This window comes from Lutra lutra, chromosome 8, assembly GCF_902655055.1.
Source record: "Lutra lutra chromosome 8, mLutLut1.2, whole genome shotgun sequence".
NCBI lineage: Eukaryota > Metazoa > Chordata > Mammalia > Carnivora > Mustelidae > Lutra > Lutra lutra.
This window is the reverse complement of record NC_062285.1, coordinates 64596475-64623259: the sequence shown is the minus strand read 5'-3', so window position 1 is coordinate 64623259 and position 26785 is coordinate 64596475. Positions and strand designations below refer to the sequence as shown.

The 26785-nt window shown below is 36.3% G+C and overlaps 1 pseudogene; it reads right to left on the bottom strand.

Annotated features, from left to right (window-relative positions):
* Positions 1-309: 309 nt before the first annotated feature.
* LOC125106925 (serine/threonine-protein phosphatase 4 catalytic subunit-like) lies at positions 310-3229 on the bottom strand (annotated as a pseudogene).
* Positions 3230-26785: the final 23556 nt, after the last annotated feature.

The following is a 26785-nucleotide window of genomic DNA, read 5'->3' as shown; positions in this document are numbered from 1 at the left end:
CAAAATTTTTATTGAAAAGCAAAAAAGAAAAGAAAAAGGAAACAAAATACTGGAAACTTAATGGTTCTAGTAGGGAGAAGGGAGTGGAGCATGGAGCTGAGGCTCCAAGTCTCTCCAGAGACAGTCCTTATTCTTGAAGTGTCCTCTTTGAGGAGGAGAGTCGAGCCAGGGACAGTCCCTCAGCCCCAATGCCCATCCTCCATCTGGAAAATATATTCTTTCTAAATATTCTCCATATATATTCTTTCTAAATATTCAGACCACCACAGTGGTCTGAGGGCCAGAGGAGCTGGAGGAGCCAGAGAATCACTAGAAGTAGTTGGCTACAAGCTTCTTGGAGAGGACTCCCCATGTCTCTTGTGAGACAGCCTAGAAGATGATGTAGTCTTTCTAGAGATGCTCATCTAGCTCCCAGATGGCTGCCACATTCCCACAATGATAGAAAAAGCACAGGGAGCACAGTTTCATTGAAGTACCACCTGTAACTTCCTCTCACCAGTTAGTGGGCATACCAGATCATGCCAATGTTGTTGGCTGCGTGTTACTGCCAAATAGGTAGTCAGTCCTATGGGCTGTCTTCAGGATTAGACTAGAGCAGATCACACAGGGCCCTGTCGTGAGGCACTCCTTGCTTTTAATAAAATCATCTGAATCTGGTCTAGGGTCTGGATGGAGGAGAGAGCACACATGTATGCAAAAGACTGACAGGCTAAGCTCGTCAAAGATCTTAGGTCAGCAGCATCACATGGTCACCAAACCATATTTGTGCAGGCACTCATCATAGAAGCCATATGCCCAGGGGATCTGGTGGCTCTAGTGTTTCCCCAGGATCTTGGTGACGTGGTCAGCCTATTGAACATTAAGTACCAGCAGCAGGAGGAATGTTTCAATGTCCAGAAACTATAAATCATAAATCTCCTATGAAAAGGTCATTGGTCTCAGGGACTCACCACCCACACTGAACAGGTCCTTGAAGTCACAGAATTGTCCAGGGATATCACCACATACTGTAACTGGTGACTCCACCCCCTGCACATTGCCCTCTTCCACCACAGTCTCTCATGCCTGAGTACACAGGCTCTTGACTTCACTCCCCTGGATGATTTTAGGGATGTGCCCATCAGAGTCCAGTGATCTTCACCCTGGTTCCAGAACTAGGACCCCTACCCCTACGCAGGTTAGAGCCACCACACTCCATCACAGGCAACTCTGACTCTGGCTTTCGGGCTCTCTGCCTTCCTTCCTAGCTTCCTTGCCAAGTTGCTTAACCTTCCATCCTGTATCTTTTTGTAGTTTTTCTTCCTTCTTACCTCTAGTCATCCTCACGCTGCTTCTCTTGATTTCTGTTCATCTCTTCTTCAGATTTTAACTATTTTTTCTTGCTTCTTTTTTTAGGTGGGTTTTGTTATTAGTCCACATTCAATGTCCTACATTCTATCTCTTGTTCATCAATTCATTTCCCCTTAAAAGCCAGTTAACGCTCTAAAAACTACTCACAGATGTCTACCTACATGCGAATATTATATTTAATGAAAATATTATAAATGATACATAATATAGTAATTTAGTAGAAGTGACAGGAACACATATTATGCATTCTATCAAAGCCATTACAATGGGGAATTATATTCCTTGGAAAATGGTTTCCTGTAAGAAAAAAGAAAACAAAAAAGTGTGTAGACAATCCTAAGTGGGTGATTAGGCAATAAATTAACAAATATGAATATAAAGGATGAAACTTTGTTTTACTTTACTGTCTTTTGAATTTAAATGAGTTCTTCTGAAAATAAACAACAGGATGGAACAATTTGCCTTTCAATTGAATTAATGAGTTTGGCCATATTTTTCAATGAATGTTAAAAATAGAAAGTATGATACATTGTATATACATTCTTCTTTTCCTTAATTACTAATTTGCAGAGGAAGAGGGTTTAATAGGTAATTCAGAATTTCAGAGAATTGAAATTAATACTGGAAAGTAATTTTGTATTGTTATGATTAAATTTTTCAATAGGGTCTGTATGTGTATGTGTGTGTGTCTATCATTTGTAATCCTCTGGACCAGAAAGGGGCACCTACTGTTTGTCTAGGATGGTCTACACTCAGTATCAATAACTGTTGACAAAATTTACGGTAGTCAAATACAGTCAAAACAACTCTAAATTCTGATAGTAACATGTTTCATGCAATTTGACTCGCAAATTGGATAGACAGCTTCCTGAAGGAGTATTTTTAAAATGACAAAATCATCTATGCAGCCTCTAGAAAAGGTGTTAAAAAGCTGAGTTAAGGGAGGGAAAAGGTGAGAACAATTATCCATCTTTAGAACATAACAAATAATCATGATGTAATTTAGGTTCTTTACATAGGGAATAAATTAGCACTCAACTTTACAAAAGAGCAAGGTACCCTCATAACATCAGAAGTAAGAGAAGATGACCGCATCTCTTTGCTTTGCTGTCTTGGCCAGATCAGAGTGTACAATGATGAAAAAGATTGGTGGTGGTTATACCCCCAGTTTTTCCATCTTCCTTTTACGTACTGTCTTCATGGGAGAGTGTCAATATGTATTGATCTATCTTCACTACTGTGTTTTCTCCTTACCGCTCTGCTGTGAGAGATGGAATTCAATACGTTAGCCCACTCCAACAAAAGAACAGCCTAACCAAAGTCTAATAATTCTGCAGTGTGTTGGAAAGTATGTTTGTTTTAAGGGATTCTTCCTAATCTGCCAGAAAACATTTCTCACACAAGACAGTGTTGTTTCTATCAGAGCGAGCATATGAGTTTTTGTCTTACTTTTCTAGACACTTAATACAAATTTAAGGAACTTTTTGGAGTTTGGAAGTCCCTGAATATGTGTGATTCAGGCACATAAACAAGATTTGTCTGGTTCTGATGTGGATATGTGATTAATTTCAGAGACTTGGTGACATTTTCAATATGCACATCAAGGATTAGGAGATATATGAGATAGAAAGCAAATGCCAAGGAGAGAACAATTATGGTTTACTAAACACTGCATAAAACATGGGTTTTTATGCTGTTTATATATCTCTAACTGCTAGGGTTTGGAATCATATGAAGTCATAAAATGTCCCGAGCTGTATTAGTAAGTGTTTTGTGTGGGTGGAAGAAAGTCCTTTGAAAAGTATCATCTTGCAAGAGAGTTAAGTTTTTAATTATCAGTGATGAGAAAGTATAGTGACAAAATTACCTCACTCGCCATTAGGGAAGACTGCATTTTAACAAATTTGAAATATTTGCATTTGACATCTAAAGCCAGACTAGATGGCAGACATCTATGTATGGGAATTAGAGTCAAAGGCAAAGACATCTGTATTTTCAGCACTGGAATGTTAAAGTACCCAAATTTAAGCTGATTTTATAATACTGAATATGTATTACATGCCTGGCAGTGAACACTGCAGTAATTTAATAAAGTGTCATTTCATTATAGAAACCCCATTACTGGAGTTAAACTTCCCACGGAATTCTGCACAAACACCTTTCTTTAATGTTACTGCTTGCCTTGCCTTAGAGGATTAAAGATACTGTAATATATAATCTGATTCTGTCAGAGTATATGAGCCTACTCTCATTTGTTTTAAACTTTGATATAGTTTAAGTATTTTTTACTGTAATTTGATGTTCATAGCAAATTCACAGTTGAATTTCTATGAAGCAGAAATTTCCATTATTATGTGATTCTAGATTTCTGCTCAGTATTCTAGCTAATAATTCATAATACTTTATTTTTTTACAGTTTTTTCTTTTTTAATGGCTGTGTGATCCGCCAGTACATGAATATATCACATATTATTTATCTCTTTGGCTTTTATCTCTTTGGCTTTCCTATTGCTTCCCAGCTTTACTGAGATATAACTGATATGTTGTATTATATAAGTTTAAGGCACACAATATATTGATTTGATACATTTATATATTATAAAGTGATTATCAGCACAGCATTAGCTAACGACTCCATCATGTCTCCTAATTATCATTTCTTTTCTGCGGTGAGAACATTTAAGATGGACTCTCTTAAGTACATAATACAGTATTGTGAATTATAGTTCCCATGCTGTATGTTAGATCCCCAGGACTTATTCATCCTGTAACCAAAAGTTTGTACCCTTTGACCAGCATCTGCCCATTCTCCCCATCCTCCCATAATCACCTTTCTACTTACTCTGTATTTCTAGGAGTTCGTTTTTTTTAGATTCCACATGTAAGTGATATCCTACAGTATTTGTCTTAATCTGACTCATTTTACTTAGCATAAAGCCCTCAAGGTCCATCCATGTTGTCACACCTGATCTTTCTCATGGGCTGAATAATAGTCCATTAGATGTATATTTGTATATATACATATATCTTTATCCATCTGTTGAAGGTCAATGGTAGGGAAGGGTAAGAATAAAATATAAGAAGTACAGCTAGGCCCTCCCATGTCTGAACATTTAAAAGTACACTAGAAGTTTAGGGGGTTGTAAATATTTCCATTCTCAATTAAGAAATCTTCATTTAGATTCAGGATTTATAAGCTCTGTTTCTCAATGTGTTTTCTTAAAAAATATTTTTTATCTCTATACCTAATGTGGGGCTTGAACTCATACCCCCAAGATCAAGAGTCACATGCTCTACCAACTGAGCCAGCCTGGCACCCCTCGTTGTGCATTTTAGAAATTTTAAGGGGCTCACAGTTAAAATTTCTTTAGGAACCTAGAATTCTATTTAGGACTTCCTACATAATTAGTGGACTGCCTATTACTGAGACAGGTAGTAGCTTCAGAATTTTATAAAAAGTGAGTATGAAAGTATGGGTTTCAAGGACAAATGATATAATTAAATATTTAGGAATTCTAGGGATATTGCCATGTTGATTGATGAATTTCAGGATTCGTCTAAAATGTGATTGAAACTATACTTATTGTCTAATTTTACCACCAAATAAGTAATGCCAATCTTTTGTTGTTGTTGTTGTTGTTGTTGTTGTTATTGTTAATGGGGAAGATGGTAGTAAAAAGGATGGGAGGAGTGTAGCAAACATAGACATTTAGGTAAGGATAGATCTGGGACTGAAAAACTAAGAATGCCTGGCACATACTACTTCATACTAAACAGTATATTTTATAAATATGAATAATTCTTCTTCATAAGGAGACAAACCACAGTTAAATACTTTCCTTCCTTCCACCTTTTTTTTAAATCTCCATCTCTTTCTCCTCCCCACTATAGCCAAACATTTAAAAATGTTTAATATATACCCCTTTGTTTTGTAGATATTTTATAATAGGCATATTACTTTTAAAATTTTAACTAAACCCATATGTGTTACCAGTATCCAGATAAAGAAATACAATATAATCACCCCGAGTGCCCCCAATTCTCCCTCCCAGTCACTTCCTCCCATAAAGGAACCATCATCCTGACTTCTATCACCTAAATTAAGTTGTGCCTATTTTAAACTTTATGTAGTTGGGATCATATAATATATATAAGCCTTCGGTACTGCGAAACATTATGTCTCTGTCATCCAGACGGTTATATTTAGAAGTCTTGCCTTTGCTTTCTGTACAGTTTTCTATATTATGCCCATGCCACACTTTACCCGCTCTATTTTTGTTGGACTTTAAGATTTTCCAGGGCTGGGGGCCGATTACGAGTAGCCCTACTCATGCACGTGTGGTTCGGTAAACACATGCACTCATTCCTCCTGGCTATACACCTGGTAGTATCATTGTTGGTGGATAGTGTATGCTACAAGTTCAGTTATAGGATACACTGTCAAAGGATTTTCCAAAGCGGCTTATTTTATTTTAATTAATTTATCTATTTTTGAGAGAGAGCAGAGGGAGAGGGAAAGAGAGAGAATCTTAAGCAGACTCCACACTCAGCGCATGGAGCCCACCGAGGGGCTCGATCTCAACAATCTTGAGATCATGACCTGAGAGCAAAATCAAGAGTCAGATGCTTAACCGACTGAGCCACCCCGGCTCTGCCAACATGGTTATTGATTAGGCTTTTATAACTGTGGGTGAGAATTTCACTTCTGCTAATACCTGGTAGTGTTTTTTTAATTTTATCTATTTTAGTGGCTATGTAGTAGTTTCTCATTATGAAGTTATGAAGTCTTTTTGACATATAATTGATATACAATAAGCTGCACATATTTAAAATGTACAGTTTGATAAGTTTTGACATGTATACCCCTGTGAAGCTATCATCACAATCAAAGCAATGAAGATGTTTATCACCCCTAAAAGTTTCCTTAATGTCCCTCTGTAATTATTCCATCCTGTCCCTCCTTTCCTCCCCTCCCCCAGGGCGATCACTGATATTTCTGTCTCTGTGTACAAAATGTTGCCATTTTTTTTCTTTGTGTGGCTATTAAATTTTTTCTGGTTGTAAGTCATTTGATTGTGATGTGTCTTGGTGTCAATTTCTTTATATTTCTTGTGGTAGCTTTGTTGTACTTCTATGAAGTATAAGTCTATTATTTTTATCTAATTTGAAAAAAAATTTTAACCATTGTTTAAAAAAAACTTTTTTTCTGGCTTCCCTCTCTCTCTCTTTCAGAGACTTCAATTACAAATAGGTTAAGCTGTCTGAAGTTGTCCCATGGCTTTTTTTTAAACCATATTTTTTCTTTGTTGAATATTATTGCAAAGTTTATTATTAGGTCTTCAAGTCTACTGTTTTTTTCTGCAGCGTTCTAAACTCTATTAATCACATCGAGTTTATTTTTCTTTACTGAATTTTTTTCTCTCTAAATTTTAAAATTTACATTTTACTTAGTTTTATCTTCCAGTTTCTCATTAACATACTCATGTTTTCCTTTACCTTCTTAGACATATTAAATATGGTTTTAAAAGTTGTTTCAGGAGCGCCTGAGTAGCTTAGCTGGGTTAAGCATCTGACTCTTGGGGTGTCTGCTTGAGATTCTCTTCCTCTGCCCCTCCTTACTTTCTCTTTTAAAAGAAAAGGAAAGGAAAAGAAAGAAAAGGCTATTTCAATATTATTCTTTACTATCACTTGAACAATTGGGTCTATTTCTACTGATTGAGTTTTCTCTGCATTCTGGATATTTTCTGTTTCTTTGCACACTTGGCAATTTTTGATTGAATGCTAGATAGTGTGAATTTTAACTTGTCAAGTGCTGGCTATTTTTGTATTTCTATAATTATTTTAGAGGTTTATTCTGGGACTCGGCAATTGACTTGGGAACATGTTTAATCTTTTTAAGGTTCCTATTAAGCTGTGATAGACATGACCAGAATACGCCTGTGTTGTAAATGTCTATTCAAGCCAGTTGCCCATTTTTCTGTTGGGTTATCACTCTTTCCTTAAATATTTTTGCTATATTCATTCTATCTGTGAGCCATTTATGGAATATATATAGGACATATCCTTTCCCACTCTGGGATGCTTTTGAACTTTCCCTCAATCAAAATGTTTCCTGAAAAAGAACATAATAAATATTTCCCTCCCAGAACTGGGCTGTCTTCACTGTAACAGGGAGTCAAAAGGATATATATAGGTCTAATGGTAGGATCATTATTATCAGTTCATTATGTCCAGAAGTTCACTGGAGCCCTTCCTGTTATCTCTCCAATCATAGCACAGTTATGCCGTCTTCTTTGCTTGCTGCTGGGATTGATTGGTTCTGTGTATAGAAAGTAAAGACAAGTTTTCCCTGTGACACATGTTTGCCTAGAGACCTACAGACCTTAAAAAAAAAAAAAATCTCTGGAACTTGTTCACCAAGAAACGTCTTACAATAAATGCACCAGTCTTTTTATTAAAAACATACTTTTGAAGATGAATGTTTATTCAGAGATGAAAATGCCTATAGGAATATTTTCCTAGAAGTATGAATCATCCAGTGCTTTGGCTTTTCATTTAAAAAAAAAAAAAGAAAATGAATATTTCTGCTTAAATGCATCTAAATGGGAGCTTGTTATATCAGCAATCTGTGTTTCAAAGGGCAAAGGGTCAATGAAATAGCTTCAATTTAATCACTGTAAGTTAAGTAATTTTCATTTCTTTGTCCAAATAATTTCCAAATATTCATTATCCCCAAATCTTAGTGGCTGGGGAACTGACCTCCTTATTTTTCCCTACTTTCCATCCCAGATAACATTAATTCATTTATTCTTTTAGACATAATTGCCTACTATGATGCAAGACACACTGAACTAGACACAAACTCTCCTCCGAAGGAGATTAGAATTTAGTGGGAAGAGATATGAGTAAGTAGGCAACAGAGACCAGTATAGCCTTTGGACACCAGGTGCTGGTGGTCTGGCTTATTAGGGACCCATGCCTAGAGGAAGAGATATCTAAGTTGAGATTCTAAGTTGAGAATTTTATTTAGAGATATTTAAAATATTTAATAAATAATATATTTATATAAATATGTATATTTATATAAATAAATAATATATTTATATAAATATGTATATTTATATAAATAAATAATATATTTATATAAAATAAATAAGATATTTAATAAATAATAAATATATTTAAATGTTACATCTTAGCATGTAGGGAAGTCAGTGAAATCTCTCTAAGCCAAGACATAGTTGTCTTTCCCAAAGAAATGAATGTTGCAGGTATTTAAGTATGGTTCTATCTGATATGCTTGTAAAGGGAAAGATGGGTAAAGGAGTAGGAGAAAGGAAGAAATCTGTAGATAATTAACTAGGTTCTTTTGGGGAAAATTATGTAAAACAAAGGAGTTTATGAACTCTTGCCATTGTCATTATCATCACCATCATCATTAAAATTACACCATTTATTGAGCCTCAGCTCCAGCCTAGGTGACATATATGCTTTGAAATTTAGTGTCCATAATGGTTCTGTTTAAAGTCTTGCTGCTGGTATCCAGCAGAGCAAGGACTGGATTCAACATCTTTCTCCTTAAAGACATGATCTTTGTACTTCACTTGGGTTTCTCAGAGATCAGCCTGTGTAGTACATTCTAATCCAGTAAACTGGGAGTAAGGGAACTTGTTTGATCACAGAATTTGAGGCCATAAAGTCCATAAGAGATACACAAAAGGCTCAGATAAGTAGTATATTTTCCATCTAGAAATTGAAAGAGCTAAAAATATTCCATAATTTTGAGGTGCCTGGGTGGTTCAGTCCATTAAATATCTGCCTTGAGCTCATGACCCGCATTGGGCTTCCTGCTCAGTGAGGGGCTGCTTCTCCCTCTCCTTCTGCTCTTCCTTCCACTCATGCTCTCTCTTTCTCTCTCTAATAAGTAAATAAATAATCTTTAAAAATTATTAGATAATTTAAAGGTGACAAGTAAAGCTGTCATGTGGAAACTTCAAGTGGCAGGACCTAGAAAGTATACCCAGAGATTCAGTGGTGGGGCGGGGAGCTGATGGGCAGATGGCTGGTGTCTGTGCCTGGAAGGATTGTTTAGTAAGTTCACAGTTTAAGCTAAGAAACATGAAACCATACTGGTTATATACCCTCACTGTTTATAGCTTAAAGAGGATCAGACTATGCTACCCCAAAATGCCACTTTGGCATAATAATTACTTTAGGTTGAAGGCAACTGAGAATTAACAAATGCAAGAAGAGTTCTCTGCCCTCCCTTATCTGTCTAAAGTGGATAAGGGATTCTGCTTTGACAAAAGTGCCCAGGAAGAAAAGTCCAGTTCTTACAACCAGAGACAGGGAGTCACACTGAGATTAATCTGTATAAACAAAACTTACTAAAATAACGTTATCTTCCATTATGTTTAGTCTCCGTATATTTCCTAATCACTTTCCCACAGTTTATCACCACTAGAAGCCCGAATCCCCCTTTTACTTTCTAGTCACTTCTCCACAATTTACTGCCCTTTGTTAAAATGGTATATGATCTCCTTGGCTAACCAGTTCTCACTTCTTTCCTGTTACTTCTGTGCACACATAAAAAAATATTAGTATCGATAAAAACTGCAGCTTTCCCCCCCCTGTGAATCTGTTCCATGCCAGTTTAATTTGCAGGCCCTAGCTACTCAGGATAAGAGGGTAAATGAAAGCTGGATTTCCTCCCCATCAGTGTGGCCCCTCGACTTTTTTCAATCAGGAGGTAACATAATGCAGTTGGGAAATATCTGACTGGCAGCTGAGATATTTATTAGTCTTATCCTGGATGCTCCTTACCTCTGTCACTAAGTCAAAGAGTTCTACTACAAGTCTTTGTGCCTTAATTTCCTTATGAGCATAATAAAAGATTTAGAAGAGGATGGCAAATAGGGTTCACTTCCTGACTGGAGGGCTTTGTCAAAGAAGATTGAGAAGCCACCTGTACCATGATTATTGTCTACAGTAGGCTGCGTTGGAGCAAAGCAATTCCAGCATATGTACAGAACATATATCCTCTCTGGAATAAAAGATGCATAAAATTTCTTCCACTTCCAGCCTTCGGTGAATCTGTTTGTACCCTTTTATGGGTTGTTGATATAGACTGGGAAAAAGTTAGCATGCTTCAAATTCCGTCTGAGGAAGAAGTGGGCAGATGCCTGATGTAATGATACAGAGTTTAGGGGAGAATGAAATCCCTTTTGAGTTTTAGCTGGTAAAGCAGCAATCCGAGATCTACCAAGAAGGCAATATCCCATTCATCCCATGCTGTCCAAAAATGGTGTAGGTGTTTCAGATGCCTATAATAATGTATAATTAATATATAGAGGTAGACCCTCCCACTCCAGTTTTAATGTTCAGATTAACTGGCTGACCTACGAGCAAAATCGGTATAACTATGAAGAATGTATTTAATATTATCAAAGACTCAGTTCCAACGAACTGATAATGGACATTTAAGTTTCTTCCAGTGCGCAACAGGTTGTATTTATTTAAATATGACCATCTCTGTAACATGTTGCCTTCAAAGTTTCAGAAATTTGTTCCCACATAATTTCACTCCCACCTCTTTCTCCCACATGCAGATGTAATTTATGTAGAAGCAGACATTAAAATAAGTCACTCAGGGCAGACTTGCTTTCATTTACATAATGTTCTTTGGGGGGAAAGTATTAAATCAATTTTAACCTGTTTGAGCCTGCATCCAAATAGTGTGCAGGCCTGTTTAAGGAGAATCAGTTTTGAAATTTGTAAAAGAGATCATATGAAATGCATTACTCAATTAAATAAAGGAATTTAGATTTTATTATAGAATATTGTACCATCTGCCGGATGAATATAACTAATTAAATTTGACTTGGTATGTGATTTTAACAAACAGTTGAAAAATGAAAATTCTAGAATGAATTCTTCAGCAGCACCTGAAATGATAGATACCCACTGGGAAAGATCGCATCCAGCCCTGCTCAGGTTGCAAACAGACTTTCCATTGTCTGGTTGCAGTCTGCATAATGTTTGCATTAAAAAGCAGGTCAGATTCAGTAACTACTCATAAGCAACAGGGAAAGCCCAAGTGCAGTATCTGTCTGCTAGCGTCAAAGAACTAGCGAGGTAATTCGATGAAATCAAAATGGTTGCAAAGCTTCCCTGGCCACGGAAAAGAAATGACAACTTTGGTCTAAAGTATACTGCCAATTCCCCGCCCAAAAGAGGATGCCCAAACAACGCTGTTTAGTACCCATTGTTGGTAATAAATGCCGTGACACGTTGAAACGCTCTAGGGACAGATCAGGCTAGAGCCATCCTGCTCCTTGGATAGGAGGCAGTCAAACCTAGCTGGCGCTAGAGCCATCAGTGGCATCTGTCAAATGCAGATAGTATTATGTCCAGTTGTCAGGAGAGCTGTTAGGGGAACCAGAGTGTTTAGGAAAGTGCTTTAGACCAAAGGCAGTTAGCTTATTAATATAGATGCTAAGATAACAAGATGATTTTTTTCAAAGAGAAACATTACTGTCTGAAGTGTGACGACTTGGTGTCAGCTACTGAAACATCATGATATTTGGCTTTTTCGCTTTGTACCCAAAGGCTCTCGTTCTGCGTTGACACAGCCTTGCTACCCTGTGTGGGTCAAGTGCTTCATTAATTGAGCACCGCCAAGAGTGCTGGTGTTACAGCTTTCATGGGAACTCAGACTTTTGAAGATTTAGTCATCATTTCTCTGGTAAAATCAATACATTTTCCTATTTAAATGATGCTATGTCTTTTTTTAAGAAATAAAATTACCGTATATCATTTTCTTAAAGAAAGGGGCATCTCAGAGCATTCCGTTTGTTCAAACAGTTGAACAGTAGTCCTTAATAAGAAGGAGGAGATGAATGAGTGTGGCTGGTCTGGGATCCATCAACGTGAGAGGATAGTGTCAAGAAGCTGATCTATATAATTGGGTGATAAAGGCTTCTGAGTAGCATATGCTTCCATTCGAGGCCGGTGGTATTTACGAAGCACCCAGCATCATCACTTTTCCGAAGAGAGCTGGGGTTGAACAGGGAAGAAAACAGAAGATTTGTCTGAGAAACAGAAGGAGTTGATACCATTAGGGCCTGTATGGGGAGAAAAATTTCTCAAGTTTCATCTGTGCAGAAATTAAGGCTCCACGGGAAATGAACACTTTGGAATTCACTAGCTCATTCGAATACTGAAGTGATCTTTCTGTAACTATTTTCGCTGGTATGAAAATCATGGTTATCTTGGGGGCCTATAGAAGATAGCTGAATTTAAAGTAACCTGTTGACATATGGAAATGATAGGAGCAAATGCCAAATTGTGAAAGCAGCACAAGGAACATATGAAATAAATCACTGGAAAGCTGAACACATGTAGGTAGAGCTGGCCCAGTTAGACTTCAGAAAATCAAGAAAAAACCGAATGAGATAAATGCTTGTGGTAGCAGTTGGGAAATATAATGATTCTCCTGAGGTCAGAAGAAGCTTCAACAAACAAACCCAGGCTCTCGGATTTGAAGGTAGCTATAATAAAATTCCATCTAGAAAAGCCATCAAGCCCAATTCCTTAATTGTATATTTATTAAAGACATTTTACAGGATATCCCTGTTAAGCTGACCTGCCTGTTTACAATATGTGTCCACTTAAGCATGGCTTTATAAACATACATCATTTGCCAAGGTTCAAAATCTCCAACATCTTTTATAAATACATTATCCAGGCATTAGTCACAAACTGAACTGTTGTCCTGGTGCGATGATTTCGGGCAGGTCTCTGTGGGATTTCCTGTTCTGATGTTGTCTGAGGAGGTGCTGACCACGCTTCAGTCAGGAAGAATGGTGACATGCACCTGTACTCATTGACATGCACCTGTATCAACCCGGGCCACTGGGTCTTCCTTTCTGTAGCCCATCTGAGGTGGTGCTGACCTGAGATGAATTTTGTCTTAACTTTAGAAGTTTTGCTTGAAAATTGTTTTGCACTAGTCCATCAACAGGCGTTTGCTTTCTCTGCCAGGGGGCCGCAGTGAAGAATAGGAACTGCTATCTCCTCTACTAGAGAGGGGCAACGGGAGGCCAAGGTGGACTCGCTGAGCGCCGTTTAGGTTAGAGGCAGCATCTGGGTTGCTGGAAGGAACTGGTTTTATCCAGTTTCGCAGTTGATCTGAAGGAGAGACTGGCGTCAGTGACATTTTCAGGTCACAAGACGGTAATGTGGAACAGAACCTCAGAAAGGACTGTCATTAAGATCACTCTTCCCACCATGACTGGATATAACCACTCTTGTCTCTGCTAGAGAGATGGTTTTGAATTTAAATATTAGAGACACCCTTCCGATTTTTATTGGATTTTAAAAACTAGTTTCTCAGAACTTTGACGTGCATATTTTAGAAAAATATACACTTTTGTGGAGTTGATATAATTTTGCTTTTTCATTTCTTAATTTGATGTGATCTACCCATTGACATTTCAGGAAGCACTATTAGCTAGTAACCCCCCCCATTCCTACTGCTTGGTTCCTTTAAACCAGGAACTGAAATGATAACATTATTAATTCTACTTATGACTGTATTTAAGTGCCTACTATGTGCTTGATCCTGTTCTAGGCACTTTAACTGTGTTAACTCATTTAATCTTCCCCCAAAATACTGTGAGAAAGGTACTATTATTGTTCCCATTACATAGCTAAGCTGAGGAACAGAGAGTTGATTTTAGAGTACTCCTGTTCATGTTTCTAACTCCAGCTAATGGATTTCTTAGTGCACAATTGTTAGGTGGCAGGATTATGTTGTAAACTCCCTCTGGAGTCCTACTTTCAGTCCCTGCCATGGGTCCTAGCCTATCAATTTCAAAACCTATGCTGAATCAATTGTTTTAAGACTCAAAACTGCCTTTAACCCCTGGCAGCCGTAACATTTATTATTCAAATTTAATAAAAAGGTAGGATATTAGCATATTTCTTAACATTCACTCACAAAATTAATCAAGTGTGTTTCACTTCAAACAGCACTGATTCATCGCTTCCCTCATTGTTCATCAACTCAACTATTCATTGAGTGGTAAAACCCAGAATGTGGGAGTCAAGATCTCACTTTAAATCAGGTTTCTGCCATTTACTGGTTATGTGATCTGAGCCAGGCTCCTCTAGCCCAAAGAGTCTTTGGAATCAGACAGACCCCAGTTCTTAAAATTAATTGCAGGGCCTTGGATAAAGGACTTGAACTTCTCTGAGTTCAGTTTCTTTATCTTTAAAAAAAAGATCGCTGGAGAAGAAGCTGAGTACTTGGCATTGGGCCGAGCACGGAATGTACACATTACATTGCACATATTAATATATAATTTTCAGGGAGAAAGTTGTGTGTCAAGAGAGCTTTCAGGGAGAAAGCTGTTGTGTCAAGGTAGATGCAAGCTGGTTTCCAGGGAAAGTCAGAGGTGGTGTGACCGGGATTCCACGATCCATTCCACGCCCTGCCTGCCACGTACTCTTTTGAAGGGTCAGGGCCGGGAATGAGTGAGCACTGGGGAAGACATGGATGAGAAGGAAACTGCTCAGTGCTGCTCCTGGCGGGCCTACCTTCTCACCCCTTTTCAGCTACAAAATAGCACATATTTCTTCCTCCCAAGCAGCTGTGTGGGACATTCTGGATTGTGCAATCCAACTCAAATGTAAAGCAGCCCCCAAATCCTCAAAGATCATTCACAGGGATTTGGCTGATTGTGAGGTTTATCATCAGCTTGTACAGATGTGGCAATTATTGGGGCTGCTTATCTGAAGAGAGCCAGGTGTGTGGAAAGCCAGCCACAGACAGTCATGTGTACAAATATAGAATGAGAAGTTTTGAGGGAAGAAAAGAAATGAGATAATGCTTCTTTCCCTCCCTTTCTTATTGCTCTCTGCTTTGGAAGACATTTAACTGATCAAAAAGTAAGCTTTCTGTCTCACTTTATAAATACACTGTATTCTGTATATGTACATTCTACACAATAGTTTCTTCTTAGTATTCAGTATTCTCTAGAAGAGATGTGTTTGTTTTTCCTTTTGTTTCTTCTGGACCTTGGGTAGAGAGGCTTGAGGTGACACATTCCTTGGTTTATGACTTTCACTATCAATTGACAAAGGCTCTGACATAATGGACTGATTGCCTTCTGTTTCCTTTTCCCATATGCACTTGCTTCCCTCCACCCACCGGCTATCATTCCAATATCATTCAGAGAAATTCTTTTAGTTAGATGCGTTCTTAGAAAACATGGGCCTGCATTAGTCATTTAATGAATATTCCTCTACTTATGATCTTTTATGTTACATGATAGAATTACTGTCACATGATAGAAATTATATGATGGAAGTTTCTGTGTTCTTCATGACATTAATGCCTAGATATTTTATATCTTTCTATTTTTATGTAGGAATATAGTTTTTGATTATTAGGGAGTATGGAATCTCATTTTTATTATATTTCTAGCTTGTTGCTGGCTGTTTCATTTAGCTATTGCTACAACGACACTAGTAACAATCTAAGTAACAATGAGCTCAGTGACTAGAATATGGATTTAATTTTTATTTTTGATTATAGTTCAAATCACATTTTGCTGGTTTTTTAGCTATTTCTCCAGTAATGTGGTGTAACAAGCCAATCCAAAACTCCATGTTTCATGAAAGTAAGCGTGTCTGTTTCTCTCTCAAGTGTCCCAGGTTGGTTGGTTAGGGCTCTGCAGCTCAGGACTAAGAGCATCTGGCCTTGGCTCTGGGCTACAGTTTGGCTACAGGTCTACTCTACCTGGCTTTTCCTTCTCTTTGGAACAGGAGCTACCCAAGGAATATTCTTTTGATAACTAGCTGGAGTGCAAGGAACCAAACTGAACCATTCAAGCAGGTTGAAAACTTTTGTTCTCCTTTAGTCCACTAACAGGCTTTCAGCAAAGCAAGTCACATAGCCAAAGCCAACATCATTTTGGAAGGAAGTACCCTGTGCCATAATGGGGCTGGAAGATGGCAGTGCCTCATTATATGATAGAGGGTGTGGATATATAATTCTGATATATAATCCCTCTTGATGTAGATAAATTCTATTGATTTTTGTGAGGTTTTTTTTTTTTTTAAATCCTTACTAAATTCTCCTACCATTATTAGTTGTGGAAACTTGTGGGTTTTCAAAGGCAGGTAATCATATGGTTTGTATGTAATGAAAGTTTAATGTCTTCCCTTTCAGTGCTTTTAACTCTTCTTTCTTTCTTTTCCTATCCTGTTATCCAGGATCTACTCTGTTGAAGAGCAGTGGTGATAGTGGGCAACTCTGTCATATTCCATATCTTAGAAGGAATAAATCATTCTCTATCAAATATAATGTTTACTGTAGGTTTTTTATATTTAATCTCATCAACTTAAGGAAGACCCTCTCCATTCTTAGTTTTCTGAGTTTTATTCACAGTTCTTGAATTTTAGCAGTATTTCCTATGCATTGATTGACATGGGATTTTTCTCACATGGTTGTTAATACAGTGAATTACATTGGTAGTATTTCTGATGATCTTCATTTAATTCCTATTGGAAATGTATCAATTTTTAAATAACCTGAAAGACTGAGTTAATATTTTAATGATTGTTTCATGTATATTTTTAATTGAGTATAATTGATACACAATGTTACATTAGTTTCAGGTGAGCAACTTAGCAATTTGACAAGTTGATATGTTATGCTATGTTCACCACATAGCTACCATCTGTCTCATTACATTGCCATTAGAATATTATTGACTGTATTCCTTATGATCTGCTTTCTAGTCCCATGATTTATTCCATAACTAGAGGCCTGTATCTCTCTCTCCTCATCTCCTATTTCCCCCAAGTCCCTCCCCTCTGGTAACCATCACTTCTCTGTACTTATAGCTCTGATTCTGCCTTTTTTCATTTTTTTTTCAGATTCCACTTAAGAGTGAAAGTGTATGGTATTTGTCTCTGATTTATTTCACTTAGCATAATACTAGATCCATCCATGTTGTCTCAAATGACATGCTCTCATACTTTTTATGGCTGTATAATATTCCAGTGTGTGTGTGTGTGTGTGTGTGTGTGTGTGTGTGTGTGTGTGTTTACATCACATTTTCCTTATCCATTTGTCTATTAATGGTCATTTAGGTTGCTTCCATGTCTTCACTACTGCAAATAATACTGCAATAAACATAGGGGTGCATATATATTTTTGAGTTAGTGTTTTCATTTTCGCTAGGTAAATACCCAATAGTAGAGTCTCTGGATCATGTGTTATTTCTAGGTTTAATTTTTTGAGGAACCTCCATACTGTTTTCCACAGTGGCTGCTCCAGTGTACCTTCCCACCAACAGTGCAAGGGGGTTTGTTTTTCTCCACATCTTCACTAATACTTCTTGTTTCTTTTTTTTCTTTTAGCCATCTAACAGGTGTGAGGTGATAACCCATTGTGGCTTTGATTTGTATTTCCTTGATGATGAGTGATGTCGAGCATCTTTTCATGTATCTGTTGGTCACCTGTATGTCTTCTTGGGAAAAATGTCTAATTCAGGTCCTTTGCCCATTTTTTTAATGATTTTTGGCGGGTGCTGAGTTATAGAAGTTCTTTATATATGGATATTAATCCTTTATCAGGTATACCCTTTGCAAATATCTACTTCCATTCAGAAGGTTGTCTATTTTGTTGATGGTTTCCTTTGCTGGGCAAAAGCTTTTTATTTTGATGTAGTCCCAATAGGTTGATTTTTGTCTTTGTTTCCTTTGCCTTAGGAGACATATTTAGAAAAATGTTGCTATGTTTGACGTCAGAGAAATTACTATGTTCTCTTCTAAGATTTTTATGTTTTCAGATTTCATGTTTTTATGTTTTCAGATCTCATATTTAGCTCTTTAATCCATTTTGAGTTTATTTTTGTGTACGGTGTAAGAAAGTGGACCAGTTTCATTCTTTTACATGTAAGTGGTCCAGTTTTCACAGCACCATTTGCTGAAAAGTCTGTCTTTTCCTATTATCTATTCTTGTTTGCTTTGTCATAGATTATATGACCATATAAACGTGAGTTTATTTCTAGGGACTTTATTCTATTTTCTTGATATATGTGTCTATTTTTGTGTCAGTATCACATACTACTTGATTGCTACCGCTTTGTAGTATATCTTGAAATCTGGAATGGTGACACCTCCAGCTTTGTTCTTCTTTGTCAGGACTGCTTTGGCTAGTTGGGGTCTTCTGTGGGTCCATAGAAATTTTAGTATTATTTGGTCTAGATCTGTGGAAAATGCTCTTGGTATTTTGATAGGGATTGCATTGAATCTATAGATTGCTTTGAGTGATATGGACATGTTGTTAATTTCAATTCTTCCAGTCCATGAGCATGGAATATCTTGCCATTTGTTGGTACTGTCTTCAATTTCTTCCATCAGTGTTTTTACAGTTTTCAGAGTATAGGTCTTTCACCTCTTTGGGTAAGACTATTCCTAGGTCATCAATGTTCATAAGTGAAATTAACCTTTATCTTCTGTTACTTTTATTGTTTTTATCCCATTGTATAAGTTATGCTAGTCTGATAAAATGAGCTACATAGGCTTTCACTCTTACTTTTTTTCTGAAATAACTTTTTACAAAACAGGACTAAGTCTTCCTTACAAGTTTGATAGAAAGTACCTACAAAACCATCTGGGACTGAAGCTTCTTGGGAGCAGAGATTTTTTTATTACCATTTCAGTGTCTTTGGACTTTGCTCTTTCCTCTTCCTTCTCTTCTTTCTCCTGCTTTTGCTATAACCTCATGCCAGCTTTACTTAAATTATAAAGACCAATTCTTTACAGCAATGTTTACTATTTTTTTTAAGAGAGGGAACAGGGAGGGGGCAGATGGAGAGAGAGATTCTTAAGCAGGCTTCACACCCAGTGAAAAGAGCCCAATGCTGGGCTTGATCTCCTAACCCTGAGATCATGAGCGGAACTGAAAGCAAGAGCTGGATGCTTAACCGACTGAGCCAACCAGGTGCCCCAACTTTTACTAATTCTTCTGACCAGCAAATAAACTTTCTAGAGAAATATGCTCTACACTTACCTTTGCTAATGTTAATTAGCTACTGGAGAACCTCTTATGCCACTTTTGGCATTTTGATAATTTCCTACATATTGACCCATTTCATTTAACTTTGAAATGTATCCCTTTCATCTGAGTATCACATTTGTTAGGTAGTTATTCATAATACTCTCACCATTTTTAATTTGTATTGTATTGTTTCTGCCTTTTCATTCTGTATTTTATCTTATTGTTTTCTTTATTAGTTTTGCCAAAGGTCGATCTTAATAAACTTTTCAGTGAGCCAGCATTTATATTATCATGTTTTTATTTTAGCCTATATATTCATTTTCTTTGTTTCCTTATGTTTGTACTGCCTCTTCACAACTTCTTGAGTTGATTTACTTGTTTTAACTTTTATTTCCTGATATATTTAAATGCTGTAGTGTATTTAAATGTAGATAGAGTTTTAATTTGAATCCAACATACTTAGGAAGGTATGATGGATACTGTCTTTTGATTTTATGTATTTTGTAATTTTCCTTATGTTCTTTTTGAACTCAGGAGGTACTTAGTATTATTAAATAATTTTGTATATTGCATGGTTTTATTAATCCTATATTTCTTTGACATTCAAACTTATTAAATAAAGAAATGAGGGTGTAAGGTGCATACAGGGCAGATGAAAATGTGATAGAAAAATGGATTGTAGTTCCTTGTAGGGTTGATGAGTTGAAGAAACTTGGAAATTAGGCTGAGCTGGAAAGAGTGAAATTTATGGCTTGGTTTGGAAATAGGATGCTTATAACTGAAATTAGAGTGGTTGCAGTTATCAATGATGACAAGATCCAGAGAATACTGCCAGCAGTGAGCATAGAGGTGGAGGGAGGACACCCTCCTCATGTGAAGAGAAGCAGTCTTGGTTCTGGAAGCCCAACTGTTATAAATATCCTCCAGGTGCATACTGCAGCGGTAATGTTGGATAAAAGGGCAGGATCCAGGAGCTAAAGCTTCAAGGCATGACGAAGTGGGAGATGACTAGAGCAAAAAGAGATAAAGGGTTGACCTGAGAGTCGAAGCTGAAAGTATTTGAGGAAGGGAAAAGTACCGGTAACTAGAAGCAACAATGAAATGTTAGGAAGACAGCTACAGTATCTCTACATACAGAAGTAAGAGGGGTATGAGAAAGAAGAGAACCACCAGCGAAAAAGCTTTGGGACAGTGTCCTCAAAGGAGACCCAGGTTTTAATTAAAGCCTAAAGGTGAAGGAAAGGTATAGCAAAAAGGTCAAGAATAAGAATGATTGCTGATCACTGATTGTGACATCTTCAGGGCCCAGGGGAAGGGCTTCAGGACTTTAGGAAATAGTAGGAAATGGGTCAGAGCTTAAGGAGATATAAACTATGGGAGATATGGAATAAACTGGGAGTCCTAGGATTCTTATAGTGACCAACATAAACAAGATGCATGGCATAAGGATATCAGTCTCTAAGTTCTTTAGACAAGGTATCTTTAGACAAGATATAGTGGGGGAAGGCTTAGAAAAAGGAGGATAGCCTTATAAAGGTGGGGAAGTCTGTAAAAAACATTAACAGTTGTATTCAAGGGCTCCTTCAGATTGCTAAATCCTTTTCATGCATACTTAAAGTTTTTGTTCTTTTTCAATAATTTTGTTTCAGGCATCACATAGTGTTCAGTTACTGTTGTTTACATATGAGTTGTTCGTATTAGACAAGGGCCAAAGCTCATGTCCCTCCTGGTGTGTTTTGGGAGAAGAGTTCAGGCTGTGAGTCCCAGGCCCAGGGCAATTCAACCTGTCACACCTCAAGCAGAAATTTCCTTGTCATGGATTCAGCCTTAAATCCTAAATAGAAGCAACAGCATTGGCAAAGCACTCTCCTTTGGCTGTAATCCACCAGCCCTCGGGATCTGGAGGGGGAAAAGTAGAAGAATGGCTTTGGGCTTCCTCTGGTTACATGGTCCTTATGCACTGTTTCCTCTGTCTGGAATGCTCCCCCTTCCTTCTCCCAGTTACCTCCAGCTCAAGGGTCACTTTCCAGAGAAACCCTCCTTTCCTCGCCAGTCTACACCTCCTTGTTTTATGTTCTCCTAGAATCTTGTTCCTTTCCTTCAGAGCATTTACCTCCGTTTGTAATTACATACTCATTACCCTGATTATTTGATTTATGATGGTGTTCCCACAAGCCTGTAAACTTCATGAGAGCAGAAATGGTTTCTCTTTATATTTATCATATTATCTCTAGCATTGGTGTCGGTATACAGTAAATAAATGAATGAATAAATTAAAAGAAGAAGAGATGATGTGGAGGACAGTTTATATTGGAGACAAGCAGTTGAAAATCTTTTAAAAAAGGAGTGGGGTGGTCTTGATAATTTATTAGAATTACCACTGCCTGTGCTGGGTGGTGATCTAAGATAAAGCACTCAAAATTTTCTTTCAGTTGCTATCTATAATTTTTACTTTTATATCAACTTTCTAATCTGATACTTCAGAGTAGAAAACTCCAAACAAATATGTTAAAAACTGTTATAGATAAATTGAGATATAACATATATATACATGTATATGTATATATATATGTGTGTGTGTATCTAATTTCAAACTTTCATATGGAAAAATCACAGGGTTTTAAACTCAGCAAAAATATTTTGGGAACTGCTGAATTAACTACATTGATATGATTGATTACAGATGGTATGGACAAATGCAAGGCATAGTATTTCAAGGTTAAGTACTTCTGTGTTTCAATTAAATTGTGGATCAAAAGAGCAGAACATCTTCCTTTGAATTCTCTGAAGTATCAAGTCTCATCTACCCTAAACAGCTTCTTCTATGAGGCAGTCTTGCTAAAAGAATGCTTTCAGGGGTCAAGGTAAATGGTTTATGATGAGATAGGAGTGAAAACATGAAATACATTGATTAGTCTGTAGTGTATCATGACTAATTCTACTTAAACTGATTCTTTGACTGGGTCAGTGCTATAGTTTGCATACAAACCCACTTTGGCTTTACACACAAACCTTTCCCATCCCCTTTCACTCTCCCAATCTGACATTCTGGAATACCTTTTTTTTAGTTTGTTGATAATGTTGTATTGCTAACTAAATGGCACTTTTGTCCATTTTGTCAGGGTCCAATCAACACGGTTAGCCTGATATTTAGGGATCATAACAGTATGTTAAGAGTGAATAATTTTAACATTTTAATCGTTTATTCCTCCTGTTGTGAGCCCCTGAAAATTTGGGCTTGAAAAAGTAGCTTTGGTTGATTTGCATTTCTTTTAGTTGAGATCATTAGTACACTGAAATGTTGAAATGTCACTTCTGACATTTTCCTTTGCAATCAAAGTCACCTTATTGTACATTTGTAATTTTTTTCAAGAGAAAATAATTATGAAGTGAACACTCTTGTCATTGTTTCCCCATTAGGAAATATTCATTATTATATAGTGACTTCAGCAAAATCAACTGGCATATCAAATGAATACATATATACATATATATATATACACATACATACACACACATATATATATACACATATATATCATATATCATGTAATATTGTAACATAAACCCTTAATGTTATCATACCCTCTTAATACCTTCTCAGAGAAAGTTTAAATGAAGATCTTATGTAGTTCAGTTTATAGAACTCTAAAGTCCTTTCAAAATAGTCTGTAGCCTGAGGAAAGGAATTCATCCATTTCTAGACATTTTCCACAGTCAGTAGTAAGGTATACACATACACATATATAGTCATACACACACATATGCAAAGAAAGAATAAAATACAAATCAAAAAGTACAGAGTACAATTAAAGACATAATTAAGCAAATATCTAGGGAAAATAATCATTCAAATATGATAAAGGATTAATATATTTATATTAACTCATGAGAAAAATACCAAGACGTTAATAAAAAAATAAAGTGAGGAGATGGGACAAAGAACCTGAGCAGAAGTTCAAGAAAGTGATACATACAAGAAAGAAAAGATTCAACTTCACTAACAACCAAGGAAATGCAAATTATGTTACCAAGAAAGCATTTCTCTACCAACAATAAAGATGTACAATTTTTTTTTAAAGGTAAGAAGTTCAGGTTAAAATGATCCACTCAGTTTAAACTTGAAGGTACTGTTCCAAAGCCAGAGCAGTGTTAGATTAAATCTAAGAAGAGGAAGACATACCAGGATTCAAAAAGAAGAGAAACCCTTGTAATTCTGGAAACAATACAAAAATTTTAAAAAGTCCTAACAAACCATCAGAAACTTTATGCTAATATATCCTTCAAAAAGATAGACAATTTTCCAATAAAATTAAAAGGCACAAAATTAATGTGGGAAGAAATAAAAAACCCGGAACAATAACCATTAAATACATTTAGTCATCAATTGAAAGCCTGTCTCTATTAAAAATTTACATATATATGAAAACTTACATGGCCAAATGAGGAAACGATGAACTATTCAATGACTGGGGCTTGGTAATTGGTTATTTATATGGAAAGATAATGTTCTTACCTTATTTCATACACGGAAGTCAGTTCCAGTTGGAATGAGGACCAACTTGAAGGAAAAAAAATTAAATATTTTTAGGACAACATATATAAAAATTTCTTTATAAACTTATGTCAGGAAATTATGTTTTAATCATGATCCAAAAGCTTGAATAATTAAAAATAAAACTGAATACAATTATTATAAACAAAGCAAATGGCAATCTTGGAAAGAAGTTAGATACCTAAACTGACTAATATATTGTATCTGAAATATGGAAAGTATTCTTCAGTTTAGACTTCTATTACTGGCAGTATGGCAAACCAGAGACACTGAAAGCCTCCTGCTGTAAACACATAAAAGTGTTTGAAAAATCCATACTTTCATGTGAATAAACAACACTGTGAGATAAGAAAAAATGTGCCAGTGCCAGGATCAAAACAAGAATAAAACTGCAAAAAGATAAGAAGGCTCTAAAACTTTTGGATATATTGGTCTAGAGCAAAGCATGCTGGGGACAAAACTTTGAATTATTCTTAGTGCCTGGATAAATTAATGGAGCCTAGAGACTGATCTCCAGGAGCCTTACTGGAAACGTCCTGCATGTAGTTGGGCCAAGAGACACTCCACCTTCAATGAAGTAGTGAGCTAAAACAGAAAACTACAAGAAAAATTGCCTCTCTCATCCTTCACTCTAGGTAGCAATAAAGAAAAGTCTTCAGGGGCACCTGGGTGGCTCAATCAGTTAAGTGTCTGCCCTTGGCTCAGGTCATGATCCAAGTGTCCTAGGATAGAGCCCTGAATCAGGCTCCCGGGAAGCCTGCTTGCTCAGCGGGAAGCCTGCTTTTCCCTCTCCCTCTGCTGCTCCCCTTGCTTGTGCTCTCTCTATCCCTCTCTCCCTCTCCATCAAATAAATAAATTTTTTTAAAAATTGAAAGTCTTCCAATCAATTAATTACAGGAACACTGGCTTGCTTTATATGGGTTTAATACCTGAATCAATATAATCTGCATAATTTAGATACATGAATCAAAAAAATACCAAGCATATCTAGCTTTTCAGTACATAGTAAAAACAAATGTAGTTTGTGGAGGAAGTGTTATTCAATTCACCTTTCAAAAAATTCTTGCAAAATACCAACTTCCAAAGTACTTCTTCCATTGTTGAAATTATCAGTTATAATATGCAAAATAATTATGCTTTATACATTTAACAAAAGATGGAAATAAAAATATGAGCAAGAAAAGTTTACAAAAATAAGCAGAATTTATAAAAAGAACCTAACAAATGTCCTAAAAATAAAAATATATAGTTAAAGCCAAAAACATAGATGATGGGTTACGTATAACTGCAGTATAACAAAATTAGTGAACCATACCATCCTACGAAATTTGTCAGAATACAGCAAAGTTAAAATAAGGGAAATATGAAGGAAAGATTTATGAACATGGAAGAGAAAGGAAGAGTTGAAAGAGGAAATATATAAAAGGAAAATGGTGGAAATTTTATTGAGAATTGATAAAGGCAAGGATCTTTAGATTCAAAAAGCCCTAAAAATTCAAACAGGAGGTATAAATAAAAATCCACATCTGGAAATATCATAGTGAAAGTACAATACATCAAAAATAGTGTCACTCTAAAGAAGACAGAAAAGGTTTTTTTTTTTTTTTCCTTTTTTAATTTATTTAAGAGAGAGCACAGAGAGAAATGGAGAAGCAGACTCCCTGCTGAGCAAGGAGCCCAATGGGGGACTTGATGCAGGGCTTGATCCTAGGACCCCAGGATCATGACCTAAGCCAAAGGCAGATGCTTAACGGACTGAGCCACCCAGACACCCTGCAGATATTCTGCAGATAACCCAGAAAAGAGTTATCTTTAAAAAATAAATAAATAAATGAATAAAAATTTTAAAAATCCCAATTAGATTGGCAGCTGATTTCCCAGTAGCAAAGATGGAAACCAGAAAGCACTGGAATGATATGTTTAAACTGAAAACCCAGAATTCAAAGCTTAACAACTCTATATTTTAATAGTAAGTAAAATATTAAAACATTTTCAAGAATATGAAAAACATAACCTGTTAATGATCTAAATATAGACCTAAATGATTTCTTCTATTTCAGAAGATATTTCTGAGAACAAAGAAAATATTAAACACATGGATAAATCTAAACAAATAAAAATGAATATATAAGGCAACAATAGTAACACTGAATTAATCATACCATTAAAAATAAACAAAAATATTAGACATTCTATTAAATCAGGAAGGAAGTAATTGTACTAAAGTATTCTAGGTAAATAGACTAACTTTTTAGTCTTTGTCAACTATAAATGTCAACATTTCTACTGTGAGATTAAAAGAAAAAAAGAGGCAATACCTTTAAATGAGTGGAAGCTAGTAGGACGAGAGAAATAAAAAATATCCTCTATTTAAATAAGAATTAAATATCTATTAAAGCCCCTGAGTTGATGGTATTTCTTTTTTAAATAAAAGGAGCTTGAGCTGAGACAACTGACGATAATTTCTGAGGACTTAGAGCATCTGGAAACTCATATTGCTAGTGGCATATGCAAGGGTGCAAGCACCTTGGAATCCTGTTTAACAGTTTCTTGTAAAGTTAAATAAGATAACCTGGGAATTCCACATCTAGGTATTGATCCAATGGGAATCAAGAATATTCATAGAAGCCCTATTCACAGTAACCTAAAACTTGAAACAGTTTAAATATTGATCAACAGGAGAATGGATAATTATAACAACTCAGTCATTATAAATAGAATTTTTAAAACTACAGCTATGCCCAATTAAATGGATGAATGTCAAAAACATTCAGAAGCCTATTCAGATTATTTATCTCTGTAGA